Genomic DNA, 23,479 nt, shown 5'->3' with positions numbered 1-23,479 from the left:
GTATTTACCGAATCGGTAAATACCGAATTCCACAAGGGTGCAGGGGGTGTCACTTTGACACCCTCTGGCCTCCCCCAAAACAGGCTCGGTGCCATGTGGCAGGCATACATGCCCCAAGGGCAGGTCTGCCTGTCATATGGCAGAGGTGTGCATGCACACCGGAATCTGTATTTTACCATCAAATTGGATTCGGTAAGGCTTGTGGGACTCAGAAGAGTCCCACCTACATCTAAAATTTACCGAATCGGTAAAAATACCGATTCGGTATTTTACAGAATTGGTAAATTTACCGATCGGTAAATTTACCGATTCTGTAAAATAGTGCCCCTACATACCGATAACCCATTTACCGGTCGGTAACGGCCGAAATCGTCCATTACCGGTCGGTAAATGGCCTGAAATGGCCACCTACATCTGGCCCTTTATCTCTATGCAATGCCTTCTTTTTCAAAACAATTTTTATTGCATTTTTGTCAAAGAAAAAAAAATCAGACTCAAGGCACAATCCGCTAACATGCCCTCACAGGGGTATCCATTAATCAAAGCTCGCAGCTCATATCCACTGGCACACGCCGCGTCGGTCCTGATATATCCCAATATACCCCAGCTCCTTCTGTGGCCATAAGACCCAGGAGTACAGTCTTGAGGAGGCCGAGGTGTAGTTTCCAATTCGGCTGCGGGTCGTGAGCACCCGGGCCGGCATTCCTTTACAAGTGTCACTGCGTTGCTCGAATCTCGTAAGCCCCTGGCCCCGATCAAGTGTCAGTGTATGCCATCCGTAGGCGGACCCCCGTGGGGCTCCAAGACTTCAAGCTGTGCAGTGTACCAAGAGTCAACCCATAAATATGAAGTAAGCCCCAACTACCCCCCCTCCCCCCAACTCTCACTTCCCTCCCCCCCACCCTCCCCAGTGTTGTTGACGCACTCCAGTAGGATCTTGACCGCATAAAGTACCTCAAAGTTGGAAGAAATGCATGGCCCTAACCGTGGGCGGGCAGACTGCGGAAGGCAAACACTTCGAAAGGAAGGAGACAAGGGGTCCCCATCGGAATGCAAAGTTCTTAAAGTCTTCTCGGGATATATCAGACATGCGCTCTAAACTCAACAGGTGCCACAGTCGAGAGTGCCAAAGGACATAGCATGTGCCACCTTTTGCTTCCAAGCTGCTGCAATAGCTAGTTTAGCAGCCCCCAGGCAGAGCCACATAATTCTCTTGTCGGCCCTGGTCTGATGTTCCAGTAGGGGATCCCTAACTCCCAGTAGGGCCTCAGTCATAGAGATCGGGACGGGGAATCCCAGGATGGTCTTAATCTGTGCTAGGATCTCTTCCCAAAAGGGCCGAATGGAGGGGCAGTCCCACCAGACCACATCCCCTCCAGCAGCGATCAGAGGTCCCGGGGAGCCTGTCCTTTTTCTCGTGCCATATTAGGTCCAATATTGTACGACCCGCTATGCTACGGTCCATATGGAGCCAGTGCTTCTCCGACTCCTTCTGAGACCATTCGACCAAGATACGAAGCTGGGCCGCCTTATAGTAGAGCTTAATGTCAGGGAGACCAGCTCCCCCCTCTATTTGCGGCCGCCGAAGCATGGAAAAAGCGAAGCGAGCCCGCCCTCCTTGCCAAACAAAGCGCAGGATCATGGATTTTGCTTGTGTGAAGAAATCCTCTCCTAGTTCTATGGGGAGGGCCTGAAATAGATACAGCAGCTTGGGGAGTAATGTCATCTTAACAGCGTGTATGCTCCCCAGCCAGGAGAGAAAGAGCGGTTTCCATCTAGTTAGGTCCGCCTGGATGCGGGAGAGTAGTGGGGGAAAGTTAGCTGCAAACAGTTTCCCCAGGGACGGCGTCAGGTGCACCCCCAGGTAAGATATGGAAGAGGTCGCCCATGCAAAAGGCGTTAGGGATCGGAGTCTCACGGAGTCCGTGTGGGAGAGGGTCCGATTAAGGATATGGGACTTAGTCAGGTTAATCTTAAAGCCCGCTGCTCTCTCAAAGGAGGTAAGTACTTCCTGCAGGAGCGGGAGTGAAGCCGCTGGGTTAGCTAAGGAGAGGAGGACGTCGTCCGCAAAGAGGGCGATCTTATGGGACTCCTCGGTGAATGGCAGACCCTCGATCCCCCGATGTTCCCTTATCGCTATAGCCAGGGGTTCAATGCTAAGGGCAAACAACAGGGGGGACAGGGGGCAACCCTGTCTGGTCCCCCTGGAGTGGCAAAATGAGGCAGACTGAACTCCGTTCACGGAGACTTTAGACGTTGGACATCTGTAATTAGCCTGAAGCATTCGTATGAATGTGGTGGAAAAGCCGAACCCCTCTAGTGTGGTCCACAGGAAATTCCAATCCACCCGATCGGACGCCTTCTCAGCGTTTAGGCCGACCAGGACCGCCGGAATATTAAACTTGTTGGCCTTCTCGATCAGGTGGATGATGCGCCGGCTATTATCATGCGTTTGGCGCCCCTGTATGAAGCCAGACTGGTCCGGATGAATAATGAGCGGCATGAGGTCAGCCATGCGCTTGGCCAGTATGGAGGAGTAGAGCTTCGCGTCGAGGTTCAGGAGAGCAATGGGCCGATAGGAGGAGCAGCAAGTGGCGTCCTTACCAGGTTTGGGTATTACTTAGATTACCGCTTCCGCCATTGAGGCAGGAGTGTCACCCTCCGAGGCCATCTTATTAAAGAGTCGGACAAGGCGATGACCAATGTCCGCCAAGAACGTCTTATAAAAGACCGCGGTATACCCGTCTACACCAGGTGCCTTATGAGGTTTTAGTGACTTGACAGCTAATTGCACCTCCTCCGTAATGCCTTATTTTGAGTTGTCTGGCGGAAGGGGTCCGGGTGATTTCAGGCACGTTCACATGTTTCTGTGTTTACCCATGGGAAACATCTCTCGATTTGTCTCTCACATATGCGGCTTGTTCAACACATTGCCGAGCAGGGGAGTTGGCATGGGTAACGTACCGTTGATCCCCCCAAGCGTGTCGGAGAGTAATAGGGGGAAGTGCCTTGGGGTTTTCTCCCATCCCTTCGGGATTGCCCCTGGCTTCGCGTTGGTACATTAAGCTTTGCTTCCCCTTCACCGTTGACCTAGTATAATTGCAAGTTCAACGGCGAACATCCAAGGATGCATGCAGATGGGCTGTGTTGGGTTCTGGTAAGCCCCAGTTTTCCAGTGACGAGTTGGTGTGCTGGTCAGGAGGTATTGGTGGGGCACGAGGAGGAGTACATCTTAAAGTGGTACGCTCGGTTAGTGCAGCGAGGTGCCGGATTGTGTGTAAAGTATAGGTCTAAGCAGCGGTGCGTCCATTGGGGCGTAGGGGCGTAGCCCCACTAAGCCTGTGGACGCACCTGCGCTGCGTGACATTGTGAGAGCACCGACGATAATAAAATAAAGCGCCGCTTGAATCTGCTTGCGGGAAACACCCGATGTAATAGGGAGTGGCAGGGGGTGGGGCTGGCTGGCTGGTGGTCTACAGTCTGCGCATGAGGAATTTAGGAGGAAACTTTCCGGTGCATGCGCGTTAGCGTGAAGTTGCAGTTCCCATTAGAGGCTGGAAGGGGCCAGGGGGTGGTGCTGTTTTATCCGGGCCCCGTCATTGGTCATTTTAAAGGTTCCAGGGCGAGTAGTCTGTGTGCCTCTCTAGCCAATCCTGGCGCTTATGCAGCAACAGGATTGGTTGGGCCACCGCAGGCAATCCATTATTGGATGCCGCGTGGGTGGGGCACACTGGCTAGGCTCAGCACATCATGGCCAATCACTGTGACTTCAGGATGGGAAGCCATTCAGTGATTGGCCATTCGGGGACGTGCGCCGTGACATTGCAGAGAAGTTTGAGTTTCTAGTAGGGGCCGGGGCTCCCTCTCCGTCTCTCGTCTCGTGGCAGCACCGGCGGCAGTAGCACGTCCGTCCAACGGCATATGAAAGAACAACTCCTGCATTAGAAAGAGCGGCCCCTGGTTTCAGGAGGTGAGTGAGTGGGGTATATTGTTACGGAAAGTAATATAAGCGAAAGTTTGTCCATGTCCGCATCTCCTTATGCCTGCCTGCGGCCTGCCTTAAGAAGTCGGGCAGAAAGAGCTGTCCGTTACGTAGCACTAGGACAAGACGATAGCTGTGTTTACTTGTTTTTTAGTTCTGGAAATTAGTCTGCTGCAGTACACTTGGCATCTTCCATTTTGCTAATTAAAAAGTTCCTCTCTATCGCAGAAATGTGCCAGTTGTGCTTCATTTTCGGTAAACTGACCTCAAGCACAGTCACTCTTAGTGGCTCATTCACTAAAGCACTAAAGTCTTCCCTTCAGTGTGCCTCTCTCCGTGTCAGACTCGCCCTTTACTTTTGTCTCTATTCTTCCTCCACACTGTCACTCCCCTCCCTCCTCACCTGTGCTCCCTGCGCTCCAGTCAGTAACCCGAGTGAGCTCAGCGCTGCAGTTACTTAGGAGGTCGTCTCGCAGTCAGTTGTTTCTCGCTCTAAGTCGCTGCTCGTCCCAAGTCCGGACCCCGAGGGGAGAAGCTGCCTGTGAGGATGAGGCGCCCAGAGACGATTCTGCTGTTGGGGGTCCTCTTGGCCGCCCTCCTCGGAGAAGCAGGTACCTGCTCACTTTACAGCTCATTCACAAAGTAATAGTAGGGAGGAATGGACAGTGGGTGGCACAACCTCCCCGCCCTACTTCAGGATGTTCTGGAAATTTCAATGACAGGCCATGGCTAGCTAAGTAGTACTATGCATGCACTAGGGTTCATGTCTTTAAGGAGCTCGCTATAGCCCAATTTACTAACAACGTGGCGGCCACGGAAGCATATTTTCCTTGCTTGCATTAGGTCCTATGACAGTAGTACCACACTGAAATTGCTACGACGTCAGAGTTGCTGAGTCTGACTTAGCTTCATATCTATTTATATCTTTTATTTGCTCAGCTCCACATGTCACCGATCAAACAGCTTCAGAGCGCTATGGATGTTACTAGACAGGAAAAGCTAACCTGTGACAGGTCACATTGGTTACTACTCAAAGATAGGCTTGTCAGTTGATGCGTAGCCTTATCTTGTAGCTGAGCCATGAATAATCAAACGTGGTTTGATGTTCCAGCTGTTCTTAAGCAGGGCTTCACTGCACATGAACACCTGCCATGGTGTAGCGAATGGGAATCTGGATGGGTGGATGCTGAAGGGGGAATGTCCTTTGCCTGTTCTACAGAGGCAAACTCGAGCCGTGTAGGGTGTATTGTCCCTGTTTGCTCTGTTGCACAACTTCAAATGTGTGCACTGGTCTCAAATAAGGGCAGTGCGCCCTTATTACTGTGAAAATGTGTTCCCCGAAGGCAGACGCAAGCTCAGAGCTCCCCTGGAGGCAGTGCATTAGAGAAAGACGGAGCAGCTGCTTAAAGCAGCCATTTTATTATGGTCAGGCAGTGTTAGCTTGTTCAGGTCTCTCATCCTGCATGCCCTAGTTTGGGAACTGTAGTGTATAACAATGATAACAGAGGAAGGCAAGCTGTGCTCAAGATCAATACCCCGGAGTAACGTGCTACTTGCCGAAAAAGCACTTTGACGCCTCGTCAGGGGTAGTAAGTGCTAAATAAATGCAATTACAATACAATACACTGGATGGCCCCTTTAAGCAGAGGAGTTATGTGGAAGGATAGGTGAACAATCACAAGAGGACTGTTCAAAGGGAAAAGCGTATTTCAATTAAATAGATTGAAAAGAATGCTACCTATTAGTGATCTAATAGAAATGTTCCGAAAAAAGCTAAAGGGAAGTGTTCGCATTAACGTTAATAAACAAAAAAGCGAGAAAGGTGGAGGGGGAAGAAAGTAGGGCATGGGTAAGATGGCAGTTTCAGTTTGCTTATGGAATCAGTTCACATTTAAATAGAGGCGAGTGGGAGTAAGAAGACAGAAGTAGTGTAAAAGGAACAAATCAAAGGGTGTCTCCGTTTTCAAAAAGTACAGTTTTTCTCAGACAAACAAATCTTGCTTTAACCACTTGACTGTGAAATAATGAACTTTATTTGGCACAATAAGTTGCACAGACTCGGAATATTTTACACATGGTGCGCTTCCAGCTCGACCTTCCCATGAGCCATGTTTATATGTTACAGGGTCTGCTGATTTCAATGCCCATGTAAAATTGACTGCACAATTCCATGCATCAGTCTTGGAGGGCCTCTATAAAGTAACACATAAGCTTCCATTATGTGATCATCAAAGAAGGCAGTGGGCATTTATGTACCTGTCTGCGCTGCACTTCCCTTGTGGCAGAACTCTGTACTTCCAGATCTGTGATTGTGGATGTAATTGGCACGTATTTTGGTTCATCCCCCTCTGAATAGCATTTGCTCCATCACACCCTCTTGCATGACTGAGCCCCAATCTTCATCACGAGGCAGATACATGGGAGCAATGTGTACATACATAACACATTTGTTTGTGTGCAGATGTGTGAAGATTTTGTTAGTCATTTCATACCAACTGCACTAGTTATTCTGTTTCGGTGGTGTTTAATTATACATGTGGGCCGTGGCTTGTGGCATTGCACATTTTCACTGCTTCCTGCTCAGTACAACAGTAAATGTTGCTGCACCCACCATAATGTGCTGCATAGCTAAATACATATAAGGTCCCAAAGGCTAGACTGATTGGATTGCAAATGCTTGTTGTTATGGTGATACTTCCAGCCAGGGACAATGGCAGACCCGCCCAGAGTTTTGATTTGCGCTCCAACCAGTCCAAGAGTTTGACAAAGTTTATGGACCAGATGTCCAGATGTTGAACACGCGGGGTAATGTTTGCAGTATCATCCAGTGCAATACTACCGTGGCATGGTCCGATAACGTGTGCAGCAGGTGCAGTGCGTCTATGGTCCAGGATGCAATATCACTTGTTACAAGCCAATAATACAGTCTGGACCAGGTGCTGTGATGTAAAGTGATGCATGTACCCTCTCTGGCATCTGGATTTCTGCTACGCCAGATATCAATATGACTGTGGACCAGAATGATAGTGTTTAGTTGCTGAGCTGCCCTAATATGTGGAGAGCGTGATATATTCAGACTCAAGGCAAGAGAGAAAGGATAGAAGGGTGAGGAGGAAAGGTTACACGGCCAGTGGTGGGGTGGGCTTTAGTGACTGGGTCTGTCAGGTTCCCGCATCTTCTATCCCCTGGACTCCCTCCTCGCAGAGGAGGGCCCTGGCCTCTCTGCTCTGCTGCACCTCTGGGCCAGAAGTGACCTCTGCTCTTTTTCACCTCTCAAGGTGAGGTACCACCGGGGCAGGACACCTGTGTGTTTATTGAGGCCCGGCTCACCTGTGTGCCTGTAACACACCTAACGGGGTCTGAAGAGGCCTGGCTCACCTCTGTGTGCCTGTAACATCTACAGGGTCTGAATAGGCCTGCCTGCCTGGCTCACCTCTGTGTGCCTGTAACACACCTCACAGGGTCTGAAGAGGCCTGGCTCGCCTCTGTGTGCCTGTAACATTTACAGGTTCTGAAGAGGCCTGCCTGCCTGGCTCACCTCTGTGTGCCTGTAACACACCTTACAGGGACTGCCTGCCTGCCTGGCTCGCCTCTGTGTGACTGTGTAACGCATCTCATACATTATAAAGATGCCTGTCTGCCTGGCTCACCTCTGTGTCTGTAACACGTCTAACAGGGTCTGAAGTCGCCTGGCATGAAGGGTGTGAGCATAAGATGAAGTCATCTCACACACAAAAGGGGAGAGGGTCTAAATACCTGTCTACCACCCCGAACCCCCAGTAACAACTACAATAACCACACAAAAGAGGGGTGGAGACAACAAACAAAAAACACACTCAACACCCCGGTGCAAGTACTGGCACGCTTCTGGGTGGTGAAAAACTGCCCTCACTCACACACAATGTGTGTGACATGCTTCATCATAGGGTCTGCTGCGACGTCCGAGCGTAGCCACACAACGGACGGAGCATAGGGAGGGGGAACAGAAAATGTATATACACACAAACACAGACACTGGACGTGACCATAAGGTCCACATGCAATGACTCGAGACTGGACACAACAAAAGACAACTCAAATTGCAGTAGGTAATATTAAAACTGACTCATGGATACCAAAGGCAACTTTATTATTAGGTTCCACGGACAGGATTAAAAAATTATAGGATGGTGGTGTTATAAGTGGTAATTAAGACCCACTAACACCGCACTCTCACTGCTTGCGTCATAAGATGTAGGCCTGCTGATGCAGGGTTACATGGAACCATTCTTATGGGGCTGTGGTACAGAGCGGGGCTGTGTGTTATGGAGCAGGCACTCAACATCACAGGGCTGATGCAGTTTGCTTTGGAGCTGTAGCATAATGCGGCAAGGAGCTCTGGCCAGTGCCATATGACGTTGTGTAGAGGGAGATATGGGGCTGCTTGCATAATGTATCACTGCAGTGTATTAAGAGGGCGTAGCACAGTTACTTAGGGTGGTACAGCTTGTTACAGAGTAATATAGAATTGATGAGTACAGTATGCACTTCACGTGGCCTGCACCCTGTTGACTTTTTCAAAGGCAACTGCATATTGCCTACACCACCTTCTCTGCATTTGTGGTGCATTGGAATGTTAAAAACAAGTATGCTGTTTGACTAGTGATGCATGAGTACGGACTGTGACTGTTTTACCATGTTGTTAATCCAATAACTGATATTATGACTTTATAGAGAATTTCCAGCAATGTTTGCTCAGAAATACACAGCCTATACTAGAGGGTCATTATGATATACATTCCCGCAGGGGCATTTGAAAGGTGTATGTTCTAGTCCGCCTTTTTGCACGTGGCTTCAAAACGCTGTTATAATATGGATTCTTTAATTCTGCGTTTTGCGCATCTGGGGCCGCGTGACCAGCCCTGGCCTGTCTTACTTTTAAATGTTGTTCATGTGCCCCGAGGTTTATTCCCTTATAGATTGTTACTTGCACTTTATCATACATTGGTGCTGCGTGTCGTGAACTCTTTACACACATTTGTAAGAGTAGTTTTTATCTAATGAAATATTGTTTAGCCTGTATCATTCACAAAGGCAGTGTAGTTGCTATTCTCTTCTGCTTTTAATCATGATGCTATTTTAACAATGTTTTAATTGTTTTGATGAATTATGAAACTGTACTGTATGTGGTGTTAAGGATTTTTTAAATCCGAAAATAACTTGAGGATGATGACTAATAGTCGCTAAACAAACGATAGTCTGAAAAATGATAGTGGTGAATTCACGGGTTGGTTTTTTATTGATTTGTTTTTTATCTGCGCCCTGACTGTTGGCCCTATGGTGTCGTTTGTCAGTGTTTTCTTTCTGTTTTTCTGTCTTGGCCCAAGTCTGGCTTCTGATAGGCTTTCAGTGTTAGCTGTTAACTTGCTGATCTGAAGGCTCGAGTACCCATTAATGTTTGCAGCACATGGTGGTTTCTCACAGTACACCACATGTCGACTGCCCCTCCACATTTATTCATGTTTAAGGGTAGGTTATGTGTATTTGTAGAGCGCTCCACCGCCCACGAGGGTATCCAGGCGCTGTGTACGGGTCCAGCCACGCCTAGAGGACCTAGGGAGAGTTATTCGAAGGACCAGTTCTTCTTCAGCTGTATGTGTGGTGGGAGTAAAACACAACTTGTTCTTTATCCATCACATCTTTTGTTTTTGATGTGCGTGTAAGCCACTGCTAATCGCCCAAAATTGGCCTCCGAGCACCTGAGGAGTACATACAGAGCCGGCTTTAGGGCGGTGAGACTGGTGCAGCAGCACCTGTTGCTGACCTTGGTGGGGGGCACAGTTTAAATTACTTATGGGTTTAAAAGGACTCTGATTTTGGGCAAATCACTTAATCTCCCTGTGCCTGAATGTGTCCCTGTGTAACATAACCGGTGCTCATGTAAAGTGCTCCAATACCTTTGGGTCGAGTTCGTGCTATATAAATCTGCATTAAAAAAAAAGGCTTATTGTATGTTGATGGCAAGGAAACCAGTCGCACCTTTTCTGCTGGTGCGTTTGAATTACAAGGCTCATCTCTCCCGTTTTGTCGCTTTCACTCAGAGTTTTTTGGGAATATCCTGATTAAGTGATTTGTAATGAATCTGTCACACATATATTCCTCATTGCTTCCCCAGTGACTTCCCAGCCAAAAGACAACTGGATCCCCTTCCAGCAGTATCTGAGTCTGAAATGTGTCTCTGTTATGTAATGCTCACCTTAAATTTAGCCTTTACTACTCACATCAGTGGCACCTCATTGTTTTGGTTGTGGGCAAAGTTTTATAATTGGGTAGCTCATGTGCATTTTCATGACTAATGGGTGGGACAGATGCTAGTCTATAAGCGATCCTTGGGGATGGTCTGAGAACGGTTCAATACATTTTACTCCTCTGCATGTACCATTGTTGCTTGCTTGGCATCAGTCATGGGTCATTGACATCCCATTCTAGTTGCTAAATGTTCTGATTTAAAGCTGTGAAAACACAAGGAATCTATTTACTCCACATCAAAAACTGTTTATTGGTAATGGGGTAACAGTCAGTACCAATGTTGTAGGACAGGATCTTGATATGGCTGCCATCCTTCCATCATGCTGCCTTATCCATGGTTGCTGAGTCCATCTTAGAATATCTTCACTCTGTCAATGCCACCAATTGCAATGATTTGATCTTTCCTTGTGTCATCACCCACAACAACTTCTTCTACTCTTAGAGCTGAGATTTTCATGAAAGTCTTATAGTCTGAATTCAGCACCTGAGCGTTATAGGGCGGAATGTATGAAGCTCTGTGGTTATACTGCATAAGCAGCTACCTATGTTATGCCATCTATTAATGTAATAACAGCACTTTCACAATTGCTTTATTAACCTTCCTGCTTTCTCAATTTTGCTTGAAAATGCACGATTTTTCTTCTTTTTTTTCAAAATTTTCGTGGGGGGGGTTATCCCCCCAAACCCCCCTTTTGGGGTTCGGGCTCGCTCGCTGCGCTCGCTCGCTACGGTGCAGTATGCAAGTCACTTTGCGCCCCACCACTTTGAAATGTCACCCACCGCCCCTGATGACAGGCGCCTTGAGCATTGCTTGCCTGTGCCGTCGACCGGGGTGGTACTAGGCTTTTCTGGAATTGGCTTTGGGGATCTGGCCACGTCTCCGCATTGTCCTATGGCATGGCACAGAGGGGCCCGATTATTTAAAAAATGGCGCCCACGCGCGGAGGTCGCACATCCCCCCTCAGGGCCTCGAGGCGGAGAAGGGAGCAGCACATCCCGTTCCCTTTAGGGCTCACAATAGGGTTTGTTGGCCCGGGTGCCTTTACAAGCTGTATATCCGTCCTCGGTCGTCGTTTTTACAGTTTTAGTGGCTGCCGTGTCCGGGTAGCTCGGTGGTTTTGTGCCCCTGCTATTTCGTGGGAAAAGAGTTTTTAATGCACTTTCATGTATTAGGCTGTCTGGTTTTCCGCCGATGCTCTTGTGGGCTGAGCAGTCGAGAAAATAGGCACGTTATCTTTTCAAGCTGCACGCACGTGTTCATTGAGGGTAATTTGTTATACCTCTAGGCAACTGAAGGTTTGGTTGGTCTGTCTCTGTGTGCAAGGTAGCGGGACTCTCAGACCAGTGTGCCACCTGCCAGGAGCGCTGTCTTTAGTCTCTATCGGGTGTAGTCATTAGCGGAGCTCAGAGCTCCTAAGCGTCTCGGGTCCCTTGGTGTCCTTTATTAGGGTCTTGGGCTTTTGTGGCTCAGTTTAGTCGAGCAAAGGGGCAATGCAAAGGGGCAATGCATGCAAGCGTGCTGCCTTCAGAAGATGGCGTATATTAGAGCTGACGGCACTGCCACTGCGGCCCAGACCGGTTGCCTTTCCTCTCCGTTAGTCGTATGAGGGCTAGAAGTGCTTTACACTTAGGTGCGTGCACAAGAGTGCCGCTGTAAGCTTGTTGTCAGGTTTTAGAGACTGCAGCACGGCGGGGCAGGATGCATTTGTGAAGCCACCGCTTACATGTTGCAGGGTGCAGGAGTATGTTTGGTTTCTACTCGCTGCCATGTCTGTTTTATTATGTTGTTTTTATATTAAAAACGTTATCAAGTAAGGGTGGCTCGAATGACAACCCTCAGGCCACGGTCAGTCATAAAACAGCACTCACACTGACCTGCCAGCTGGCCTAACGGCTAGGGCGCTCAACCTGGGGAGCTGGGTTCGAGTCTAGATAACGACGTCAAAAGTCCTGTGATTCTGGGCAAAGCACTTTATCGCCTTATATGTTTGTGTTCTCACGTTACCTAACTGGTGCCATTTTGTAGTGCTCTGTTACCCTATTCGGATCGGGCCTAAGATAACCTTAATCTATTTCTTAGCCGTTGCCAGTCGGTGCATGGTAGGTTGTCATGCAACTATCCTTAGCAGGCGGTTCTTGCGCCCCTCCTTCTTTCTACAAAACATTGCGTCTTGTACTATATAGTTCTTTTTCTCGAAACATGCTACGATGGGCATGTGGCTAGTTTTATCCGGCCTGAGGCCTTGCTTCCTCAGCGCTAGGTGGCCTTCACCCGTTCCGGTTTCAATTGGCTGTTTCTTGAAGTAGCCACATGGCAAGGCCAGAGAGCGTGGGTTAGGCCTGGGTACATTGTGATACTTGACGCCTCTCCTTTCATGTGGCTACAGATTTTTCCCTTGCGGAAATATGAAACGGAGGGCAGTGGGGGAGAGAGTCTTTCATCTTCCACCCTGCCCTGTAAGTTTCTGCGAGTTACATTTTTCTCAAACACAAGAACAAACGTTACGTAGGCAATGGTGGCACTTGTGCAAAATGTAAGAAGTAGCCAAAAGTGTGGTACAAACAAAAGTGAAGTGTGCATGTTACAATAGAGTACCAAACACAGGTAGGAGGATAATACTTCAGAAAGGGCAGACTCAAACCACATGTACACACTGGGAGGACACTTACATAGTCCAGGAGAACAGAATTCTCTATAATAAAGGTCTTCCCGCAGATAATAGAGAGGGCATGTCATTTTGTAAGTGTCTTTGCAAGGGGAGAACGTTGAGGTCAGTTTTGAAGGCCTGGGAGGCGGAGGTGGTTATGGGATGAAAACTAATTAAAGTGCAACGGTCATTATTGACTTAGCATGCGAATAATTATCTTGGTTTTTGCCTCAACCAACAGCTTATGAGAATGTGAGGTGGCTATCTAGTTCTCGTAGCTGTCAACCAGGCTTTAGCCTTGTTAGCGTGGTGGCATGGATGGCCCCAGTCCCATGGGATACATTTGCATACTTGGGTAATTTATTGTTGTGTTTTCTCCATAACTTGCATCATCTCGTTTATTGTATCAGTTATGTTTAATTTAATAATGTGGATTGCCTAGGATTGTTACTTTTCATATATATGGCCCCTGTCCCATGGCAGTGAATTCATATTGGTATATAGGGGGGCAGGGCTTTTAATGAATGTGTTGTCTCAGATGCAGAAACAGCGATGGAGAACCGCCCTATTCACATGGGGGGCCACCTGAAGTTTCAACAGGTATAAGGGCCATAGCACACTGGGATTGTGTGGGGCTGTGGGCACAGCTGGGCTGCGCATAGGTCAACTATTAAGGGGTGTGTTGCATGTCCTCCTCAAGTCTCAAAACAAGGGGCAGGTACTTGGGCATGCTCCTTGCTGTATTCAGCGTGCGTATCACAGCTGGGCTGCGCGTAGGTCAACTATTAGGCGGTGTGTCGCATGTCCTCCTCAAGCTCAAAACAAGGGGCAGGTACTTGGGCATGCTCCTTGCTGTATTCAGCGCACGTATCTCAGGCATGTGTATGTAAGGGCATGGTATATCTTAAGCACTGCATATTGCATACGTCCGCCAGTCCTGCAAGAGACAGGCATGCCCATTCTACACTCTTCGGTGGAAGGCTAGCAATTCTGGCGGCTACTAGCGATCCGGGCATGGTTGGTTCAAAACCAAGTCACTTTTGGGCAGCAGGTAGGATTACCTGGGAGAGGACTACAACAATTAAGCTTGAAGGGATTTGGATGGGTCACCCCACAGGGGATGCAGTGACTGCCCGGACTTGATCAACATTAATACATTGTGACTACAGGACGACTACTCATTCATTTAGGACATTAGTCCTTGATTGCAACATGAATTTGCATACTGCAGGGGAGAGACTCAAACACACTTTTACCTGCCTTAATAAGACTCAGCATTAGACAATCATGCATGTTAGTTACTGCCTCCTGGATAGCAATTTATTTCATTGCCTTGGCCCAGTTGCACCTGGGAGCCTCACAACGAGGCCAGGATAAGAGATTATCGCTCTATGGTATTTTGGGGCATGTCCTTTTGACATGTACTAGAGGTTAGTACATGTAGACAGTTGGCTATTTTTCCCAAGCATATGTTACTAGCAGGCGATGCATTGCATCTACTTGATAGGGCTCGTGGAGTGCATTACGCTACGAAGTGCAGCTAGTAGATTTGTGTTAACAAGCTTTGAATGGCTCTATTCAGCTATATGTTGAACCCCGTTATGTTGCTGTGCGAAAGAATACCTGGACACAATAAAATACAAAAGTACATCTTTCCTGTCATAGCAATCCACCTGTGTCACACAAGGGGGAGGGTCCCTTACCATTTTCCCCACCTAGTGTTGCGGGGTACACACTTGTCACCTGGTAACTATTAACCCCAGAGGTGAGAGAGTCTCCCTGGACTTCCATAAGTGCAGCTAGGGCCCGCCACTGCTATTATCAGCAGCAAGTTCACCGGCGCTCTATTTACAGGGTGGTTGGTTCTGGTGCGTGGCACCGTCCCTCAATTGTCACTACATAGCACTGTCTGGCTTTCAGAGAAGACCGCTACAACAGCCACTGGGTAAGTCAAGATCATTGGTGACTTTGCCTTTGGTTTTATTGGTTTGTCGTAAATTCTGTGGCCAGGATATTTAGACACTTTCGGCACGGTCGGCCAGATAGGGTTGTGTCGTAGCAGGAGGGCCTGTGATTGATTTGTCTGGGTTTCACTTGTAGGGTCCAGATGTGGGCAGGTAATAACCACAGCCTTATAACGAATTGCTGGGGTTCACATGCAGTGGAGGGCCCTTTGCTCGGTGCACTGGTAATAGTTCGGCCTGAGTCACATTTATTTAGTCGTTATTCAGGATCTAAGGTGGGGAGATCGTAGGCAGTATCTCCACGCCGGGAAGTACACAGTGAGAAAGTAGTAGTGTCCAAAGTTGCCCAACTTGAAATATACATTTGGTAATAGCTGCCTTGGGTCCAACGAGTGCCCAATCGGGGTGACTGGTCAAGAGACAGACATTATTAGTTACTCGGCATGGTGTACTAGAAGGGAGTTTGCATAAGAAGGTCCCAACTGCCTTATACGCATGATGGAGACAATTAGTGACATGCCTAGAGGTAAGCCTTGTGTTTTGGGACGGGATGCCAAGGGAGGTAGTTTGGTCGGCCTACACAGGCAGGTGATTTCCCCAGGGGCTTAGCTAAGCTTGCGGCCAGGCAGGGGCTTGCACAACCAAGGTGATTACATTAAGGGCAAGCACGCACCAAGTGATGGATGCTCAAGTTCATTCAAGGCAGACAATTACATCTGCGCAAGCGCCAGTGAGCTAGGCAGTGGTGGTAACTGCCAGTTAAATTGTGGGTTGCGGTGCGAGAACCTGAGGAGAACGTGGGGTCAACATAAAAGGGCTTCAATGATTGAAGAAGTTTGTTTTGGCGGTCCGACTGTCCAAAAAGGGTCAAGTGTTTTGCGTTCATGTGTTTCCCCCTTTTATACGACAAAGACACACGGACACCCGTTTCTATGTCACTTTTCCCAGGGCAGGTTAGTACCTAAGGTGGGAAATGGCCTCTGATATTCCTCGCCAGGACAGGGATAGCCGTTCACACGAGCTGGAGCCTGCAAGGGAGAGAAAGGTTAGAAATTTTGACGGGGAGCGCTGGGCTCAAAACCCCCTCTCAACGTAGCGGGGGTTATACAGCTGTAGGTGTCTTTGAGGGACGGGCTAATGCATTATAGGGCTGTAGTGGGTGACACAGCATTGGCAGGGACACCGACGGGTCCCAGCGAATCCACCATACAGGATTATAGGTAAACATGTGACTCACTATCTTGTACTTTGTCACCATTACTGGTTGTAGGAAGGTGGATACCTGACTATGGTTACCCCAGATTTTTTGCCTTGTGTTTAGCTGGTTTTCGACTTAGTTGGCCTGGGATCCTGCTAATCTTGGTCCCAGGCTATCTGCTCTCTCTTTAAAATGGACTCCATGTACCCTAGGTGCATAACTAGATTGGATTGGGTCACCTTATCAGCCCCTGTACAGTGCACTATAGGTGCCCAGGGCATAGGTGCATCCAAGGCCTACCAGGGGCTGCAGCATATCTTTTGCCACCCCTGGCTGGCCATCCAAACTGACACAACTGGCTGATCACTCAGCTGGGGCAAGGTCGTGTAATCACCCCTTGCTTAGATCTGGACACATATGCACCTATAAGTCACTCCTATGGCAGGCCTTAACAATCATGGAGGCAGAGTGCTTGGTTTTATGTGAGATGGTGCTCTAGCATGAGCTGAGCCTGTCTTTAGAGTTCGGAACCATTTCCTTACTGCTGTTCCAAGATATTGCCATACCATATACTCTTAAGTGCATTATAATCCTTGCGGTTATTGCTAACTTTGGTTTGGCTTTATCAAAACATGTCGTGTAAGGTGTCATACACTTTGGAATACTACCCCCTCGCGGGGGTAGCATTCCACCCTTCTAGAGGGAGAAGACATGTTACTTTACTTAAAACGCGGTTAATCCTAACCAGAGCCTCAGCATCACAAAACGGATGCTGCTGCCCCGACACAAGTCTGGCCTCCTGCTGCTGACCGAAACCTGGCAGGGGAGGCTTGGACAAAGAGTTTCCTGTCACAGGGAGGTGTTACACCACCCCAGACAGGAGATAGTGGATTGGAGCAGGGAGGGTTGAAAGAAACTAGACACTGCCTGGGGCACACAAGGTGTCCCATGCAAAATCCAGTCAAACCGGTTCTGGGGCACTCCAGCCCCAGCTCTGGCGTGAAACTGGACAAAGGGAAAGGGGTGTAACCACCCCCTTCCTGGGTCCCACCCATAGGAGGGACCTAGCAGGCAATCCAGCCCCATGATTTGGAATAAAGGTAGGAGCTGTGCTAGTGCACATCAGATTATCCTGACTGAAACTTTGGTACAGAACTCTGGACCCTTCGACATCCCACTCGACGTGGAAGACTGAAGAATCTCCCTTGTGGTCAAGGAGTGACCACCCTGTGCAAACAGGCATCATCCAGCGCCCAATGGTTTGCTTTGTTGCAGTTCCTGCCAGAACTCGAGCAACAGAGATAAACAAGACCAGCTCCCCTCAACTTCTAACAGCCCGATCCACAGTCCCAACGAATCTGAGACTCGTGGAGGCGACGTGAAGCGTGGAGCCAACCATCTTGGAAAAACTACAAAGTACTAGCCGTGCAGTTCCCGAGGATTCCTCGAAGCTGTGCATTGGGGTTTGAGAAGCCCCAGCCCCGAGCAGCTTTTGCACCGAAGATCTTCCCTCCACACTCACTGAGTGCTGCGTGGGGCCCTTTTGCATTTTTCTGCTTGATGCGTTGGTCCGGTCACTTGCACGTTGGCTAGTGGCCCCAATACCGATGATCCTTTGAATTTACAATGCTAGTCTAGTTGCTCCAGACTGGCCCTCACTCCCCTGAAAAGGAGCAATCTATCTGACCTTGCTGGTCCGAACAAGAAGCGATCTTCCAATCCTGCGTGGGTTGCACTTGCCAAGGCTTGTAACTCTGATCCAGAAGCCGACACCACCGACAGCGAGAGCCTTCATGGGACAGCTTGTGATCCACTCCTGGACATCCTCGATGCCCCAGAGTCCACGTGGCAGCGGAGACAAGCTTCCCATCAAGCACCTGATTGCGCCCGACATTGCCTGGTTCCCTCCTGGTCACTGGCTAGTGACCCAGACTCTGTCCCCTCTGCTTTCAGGTACTCTACATCTTCGATCCACCCTTGGATCCAACCGGACTCTTCTCTCCTGGCCACCTGCAGTATCTTCATCTCCAGTCTCCATAAATCTACACGACGAAACCCGACACACTTTGGCACCTATGCACCCGCTTCCTGTGGGTGAGGTAACGATCTAACACCGGTGCTCCTGTAGTGGTTTACACCTCTAGTGTCTAAGTTAAAAGTGTGGTAATTCTATTCCAGTTGGAAGACTCCTAAAACTGTAACTCGATAACTTTTACGCACCATTGACTTTGCATTGGTGCATGCGTGTGCTTTTAGCGCTGCACCCGATTCCCGCGGGCTACTCCAGTCCTAACTGCTGTTAGTCCAGTGTAGTCCCAGCGATTCCCAAGGCCCCAGGCCTTACCACAGTTCGAAAGGTGATACTTATACCACTTTTTTGATATATGGTTTGAGTGGCCACCGGCCTCATCCATAATTGTGCAACTTTCATATGTTATACTGTGCTTTTGTTTAAACGCTTGTGCTTCTATACTCATAAAGAGTACAGGGGATTATTCTAGTAATAAATACATATATTTTTATAATATATAACTTGTGTGGTGTCCTTTCATTTGATATTACAGGATTGCATATGGTAAAACAGCTGGCTTCACATGTCCTCTTGAGTTAAGCCTTTAAGCTGCTTAGTCCATGCTACCATTAGGATAGGTTGTCTTTTAAGGTTGACTTACAACCACCACCTTAAGGGATTGTTTCGACTGATACAAGGTGCCCCCAGAATTGGAGACATCATACATCAGGCCAACTTCTCACATTGGTGTGCAGCGGTGTGGATTTGAGCTGGCTGTTTTACCATTGAAATCTTTTTATCAAATTGAAAGATCACATTAAGTACCATAGGTACATATAAACAAAGCTTACATATTTAAATTCTACTGAACTTAGTAGTTGTAGATCAAAGGGCCTAGCACGCCCTGCCTACAACTCACTAGCAAGGTACAGTAGGAAAACACTTAGTGTAGGTAAGTGCATCACTTACACCTCACTAGAGTCATGTCTGGCACAGGTGAGCAACCCATTGCTCTGCCTGTGGAAGGCGACCTTACCAAGGCACCCTCCAGCTATGACAAACTCAGCCATAGGGACTTGAGTGCCGTGTGCACTGCAAGGAGGCTGGAAAAGGGTCACAACCCTACCATTCCTATCCTGATAGCCATCCTGGAGAAGGATGATCTTGAGAAAGCTAGTGCAGTTCCCTCAGGTAGTTCAGGAGAAGGAGTGAATCCCCCAGAGACTGAGAACACCACCCCAGAGGTAGAAGATGAGGAGGTGGACCCTGAATCAGAAGGTGAAGAGTCAGATCATGATCAAGGGGATAACCAGGTATCAGTTGGGAGGCTTAGCCAGATCAACTTGGACCTACATGTAAATGGAGAGGGCCAGCACCTCCCCAGATTACATAACAGAATACTCCCAGGCAATAGAAGAGAGAGATCTCCTTCCAGGGATTCTCACCTTTCTAGTGCCTCAAGGGAATCTCAAAGGGGAATGACTTCCCCCCAGAGAAAAGAGAATAAGGCCAGGATGAGAGCTGTCAAACTCCAGATAGAGAGGGAAGAGATAGCCCTGGCCCAAGCTAAACTTGCTTTAGAAAGGGAACAAATACTTTGTGGGGAGATACCCACTGGTGGCAGCATTATTCCCAAAGAGAAAGACAGGTCCTATGATACTAGAAACCTGACAAAGATTGTGCCCCCCTATAGGGAAGGGGATGACATCCACAAATTGATAACTGCTCTGGAGAGAGCTTGCATGTTACAGCAGGTTCCCCAAGATCGGTGGGCAGCAATTTTATGGTACTCCTTTTCTGAGAAAGGGAGAGATAAGCTCCTCACAGTTAGACCTGAGGATGCCAAAAACGAAACAGTCCTGAAGAGTGCTCTTATTGATGGGTTTGGCTTAACCACTGAGCAATACAGGTTGTTGTTCAGAGATACCCAAAAAGCTCAGACTCAGGACTGGACTGATTTTGAAGATTGTGCTACTAAGGCTCTGGAAGGTTGGCTACTTGGCAGCAAAGTACATGACTATACAGGATTGTATAATTTGATTATGAGGGAGCAGATCCTTAGTAATTGTCAAAACCAGCTTTTGCACCAGTACTTGGTGGACTCAGATCTGGCCTCTCCACAAGAATTGGGTAAGAGGGCAGACAAATGGGTCACAACCAGGATTAGGCCTAAGAATCAGGGTAATGACCAAAAGAAGGATACTTCCAAGGCTCCAGAGAAAGGTGGGGATAAACCAAAAGAAAAGTCTCCCCATGGGCCCCAAAACTCCAAGGATGGGGGTGGGTCCCAAAACACTTCCTCTGTCCCAAAGAAACCTTACTGCCATGTCTGTAAGCAGACTGGCCACTGGAAAACAGATAGCTGTTGTCCAAGGAATATCAATAAAGAAAATATACCTCCAAGTAAAGCTTCAACACCCCCTGTTACTATCAGTAGTAATCCCCCAGGTGGTGGGAGCATCCCCAAGAATTTGGCTGGGTTTACTTTTGGAACTCAGGTAGACTTTGGCCTAACCAGGTCCCCAACTATAGCTACTCTTGTCTGTGAAAATGGCATGGGGTTTGCCAACTTCACTGATTGCCCAAACACTTTGAGCAAGTACAGACAAGAGCCCCTCATCAATGGTCAGAAAGTTGAGGCCTACAGAGACACAGGGGCTAGTCTCACTATGGTGACTGAGAATCTAGTCCCCTCAAGGCAACTTTTACCTGGTGCCACATATCAGGTGACTAACATTGATGGAGTACAGACAAATCATCCCATGGCAGTGGTACATCTTAGCTGGGGAGGTGTCACTGGCCCAAAGAGAGTGGCAGTGTCAGCAAACTTGCCTGTAGATTGTCTACTTGGGAATGATTTAGAAATCTCAGCCTGGGCTGAGGTAGAACAAGAAACCCATTCTAAAATGGTAAATGTCCATGGAAAGGTTAGCGGGGCTGTGATGGCCACAGCCCCAATCCAAGATGTCCTCCCTGAAAAGGTTGGTAGGGCTGTGCAAGACTCAGCCCCATCTTCAGCAGAATCCCTTCCTGAACAAGTTAGCAGAGCTGTTATGGTAACAGCCCATACCCAAACCGAGTCCCTTCCTGAAAAGGTGATGGCCACAGCCCAAACTCAAACTGATTCATGTGTTGTGAAGCCTGAAACTATGGATCACTCCACACAAATAGAGAGCATTGAGGAGGAAGAGAAATCTCCCTCCCACCAGACACTAGGAAAGGATCAGCCTCCTCAGGGAACTGATCTTACCCCTTGTGAAAAGGGGCACAGCACAAAAATATTTCAGAGCCAGTCACAAAAGGGAAGGGGTCCCGTGGGGACCCTTCCCATTTGTGACTGCATTACCACCCTCTTGAAGAGGGTGGTGATTTGCGAGTGTAAAACATTGGTACATGGCTTGTGACTCACTATTAGGAAGGGAACGTCCCTTCCTAATAGTGAGTCGCAAAACACTATTTTGCGAGTCGCAAATGATTTGTGACTCACAAATAGTGTTTGTACCTGGCCCTATCACAATTAGCATGCACTTATTTCTGGAATATCCAATCCATGCCAAAAAGCTTTTTTCTGCAGATGAGTCATAAAAGCACAGCACATAAAAATGGGAATATTTCCTACATAATACACAATAATTAAGCAAAGTTTAAAACATTATTAGAGATAAATGTAAACTGTGAGCAATAATAAAACACAGTTAATGTAGGTTAAAATGACTGGAACAGATAAAACGAATAAAACAGTTGCAATTCATAACAGTAGATAAAACCATGATGCCTCAGTTAACTTTCGGGAACTTAATACGTATAAAATGTACCACTCATTAATACAATACATATTATGTGAGTAGCCAACTACGTTTACACAGGCACAAAAAATAGCAATGGAGATTCTTCAGTATGCAGGGAATGAATATGATCTAATAACCCACGTCCATCTCAAAAATGTTGCTATTGCAATGGCACTGCAGGGTGATGTATCTGTGTGCAATAGGCTAAGCGCGTCACCACTTCTTCGGGTACCCAGTGACCTACAGATTGGCGTGAACCACGCTCGGTGGGGGGCAGCGTATGCTGGGCAGACAAACAATAGGTGGGCCAGCGATTCCAATTGGGCCTGACAAGAGGAACAATTACTATTGCCTGAAGTGACCCATTTTGCTGTATAAGACCTTATTGGTAATGAGCCCACCCTAAAATGTAAGTACAACTTCTCATCGTACGGTTTAGTTATTAGGTCCCAATACTGCCCCAGACTTGGCCAGGGTTTGACTTCTAAGAATCCTCCTGCCAGTGAAGACGTGTCGCAGTTTCTGCGTGTATTTTGTGGGCATGGAAGGACAGGGGCCGGACACCAGTGGTGAGGTATCAAGCACAACTGCTGCACATGAGCAAAGTGACACAGATGTGACCAGTGCCTCGGAGGGGATCAAAGTCTGCTGGAGCAATCACAGCCAGAGGAGCAGAGCACAACATCATCAGATGCCAGCGTTGATGCATCTACATTGGCGGGCACAGGGAACGGGGACTCTGCCCCCTCTTCCACCACACAGCGTCCTGTGCCCACCCTCCCACCTACGTCCACTAGTGCTGGCTGTGTTGGCACCAGTAAGAAGGGAAGAGTGTCCTTCACCCCAGGCGGGGTGAATGGTCGGCCCGCCTAGGGAGGGATGGTGGCCTGCTGGGCTCAGCAGACCTCCATGTCTGTGACTGCTTGTCAATAAATCAGTTTAAAAAAAATGCAGCCTCTTTTCCTTAAAGGAAAATGGGATGAATTAAAAAAAATGAAACAAAAGGGTAGATGGTGGTCTGCCTGCCTGCCCTTAAAAAATATTTCAGAGACAGTCACATAAGGGAAGGGGTCCCCTGGGGACCCTTCCCATTTGTGACTGCATTACCACCCTCTTGAAGAGGGTGGTGATTTGCGAGTGTAAAACATTGGTTCATGGCTTGTGACTCACTATTAGGAAGGGAACGTCCCTTCCTAATAGTGAGTCGCAAAACACTATTTTGCGAGTCGCAAATGATTTGTGACTCACAAATAGTGTTTGTACCTGGCCCTATCACAATTAGCATGCCCTTATTTCTAGAATATCCAATCCATTCCAAAAAGCTTTTTTCTGCAGATGAGTCATAAAAGCACAGCACATAAAAATGGGAATATTTCCTACATAATACACAATAATTAAGCAAAGTTTAAAACATTATTAGAGATAAATGTAAACTGTGAGCAATAATAAAACACAGTTAATGTAGGTTAAAATGACTGGAACAGATAAAACGAATAAAACAGTTGCAATTCATAACAGTAGATAAAACCATGATGCCTCAGTTAACTTTCGGGAACTTAATACGTATAAAATGTACCACTCATTAATACAATACATATTA

The 23,479-nt window shown here is 47.9% G+C and overlaps 1 long non-coding RNA gene across 1 annotated transcript in view; it reads left to right on the top strand.

Moving 5' to 3' along the window:
- The first annotated feature begins 3,821 nt into the window (after positions 1-3,821).
- The window catches only part of LOC144773440 (uncharacterized), a 107,461-nt gene continuing 87,803 nt past the window's right edge, over positions 3,822-23,479 (top strand). Inside the window, exon 1 of the long non-coding RNA XR_013599978.1 lies at positions 3,822-3,970. This is a non-coding gene — a long non-coding RNA (uncharacterized LOC144773440). The remainder of the gene's footprint in view (positions 3,971-23,479) is intronic.

This window comes from Lissotriton helveticus, chromosome 1_1 (assembly GCF_964261635.1).
Source record: "Lissotriton helveticus chromosome 1_1, aLisHel1.1, whole genome shotgun sequence".
NCBI classification, from domain to species: domain Eukaryota; kingdom Metazoa; phylum Chordata; class Amphibia; order Caudata; family Salamandridae; genus Lissotriton; species Lissotriton helveticus.
This window is presented reverse-complemented; position numbering and strand designations above follow the sequence as displayed.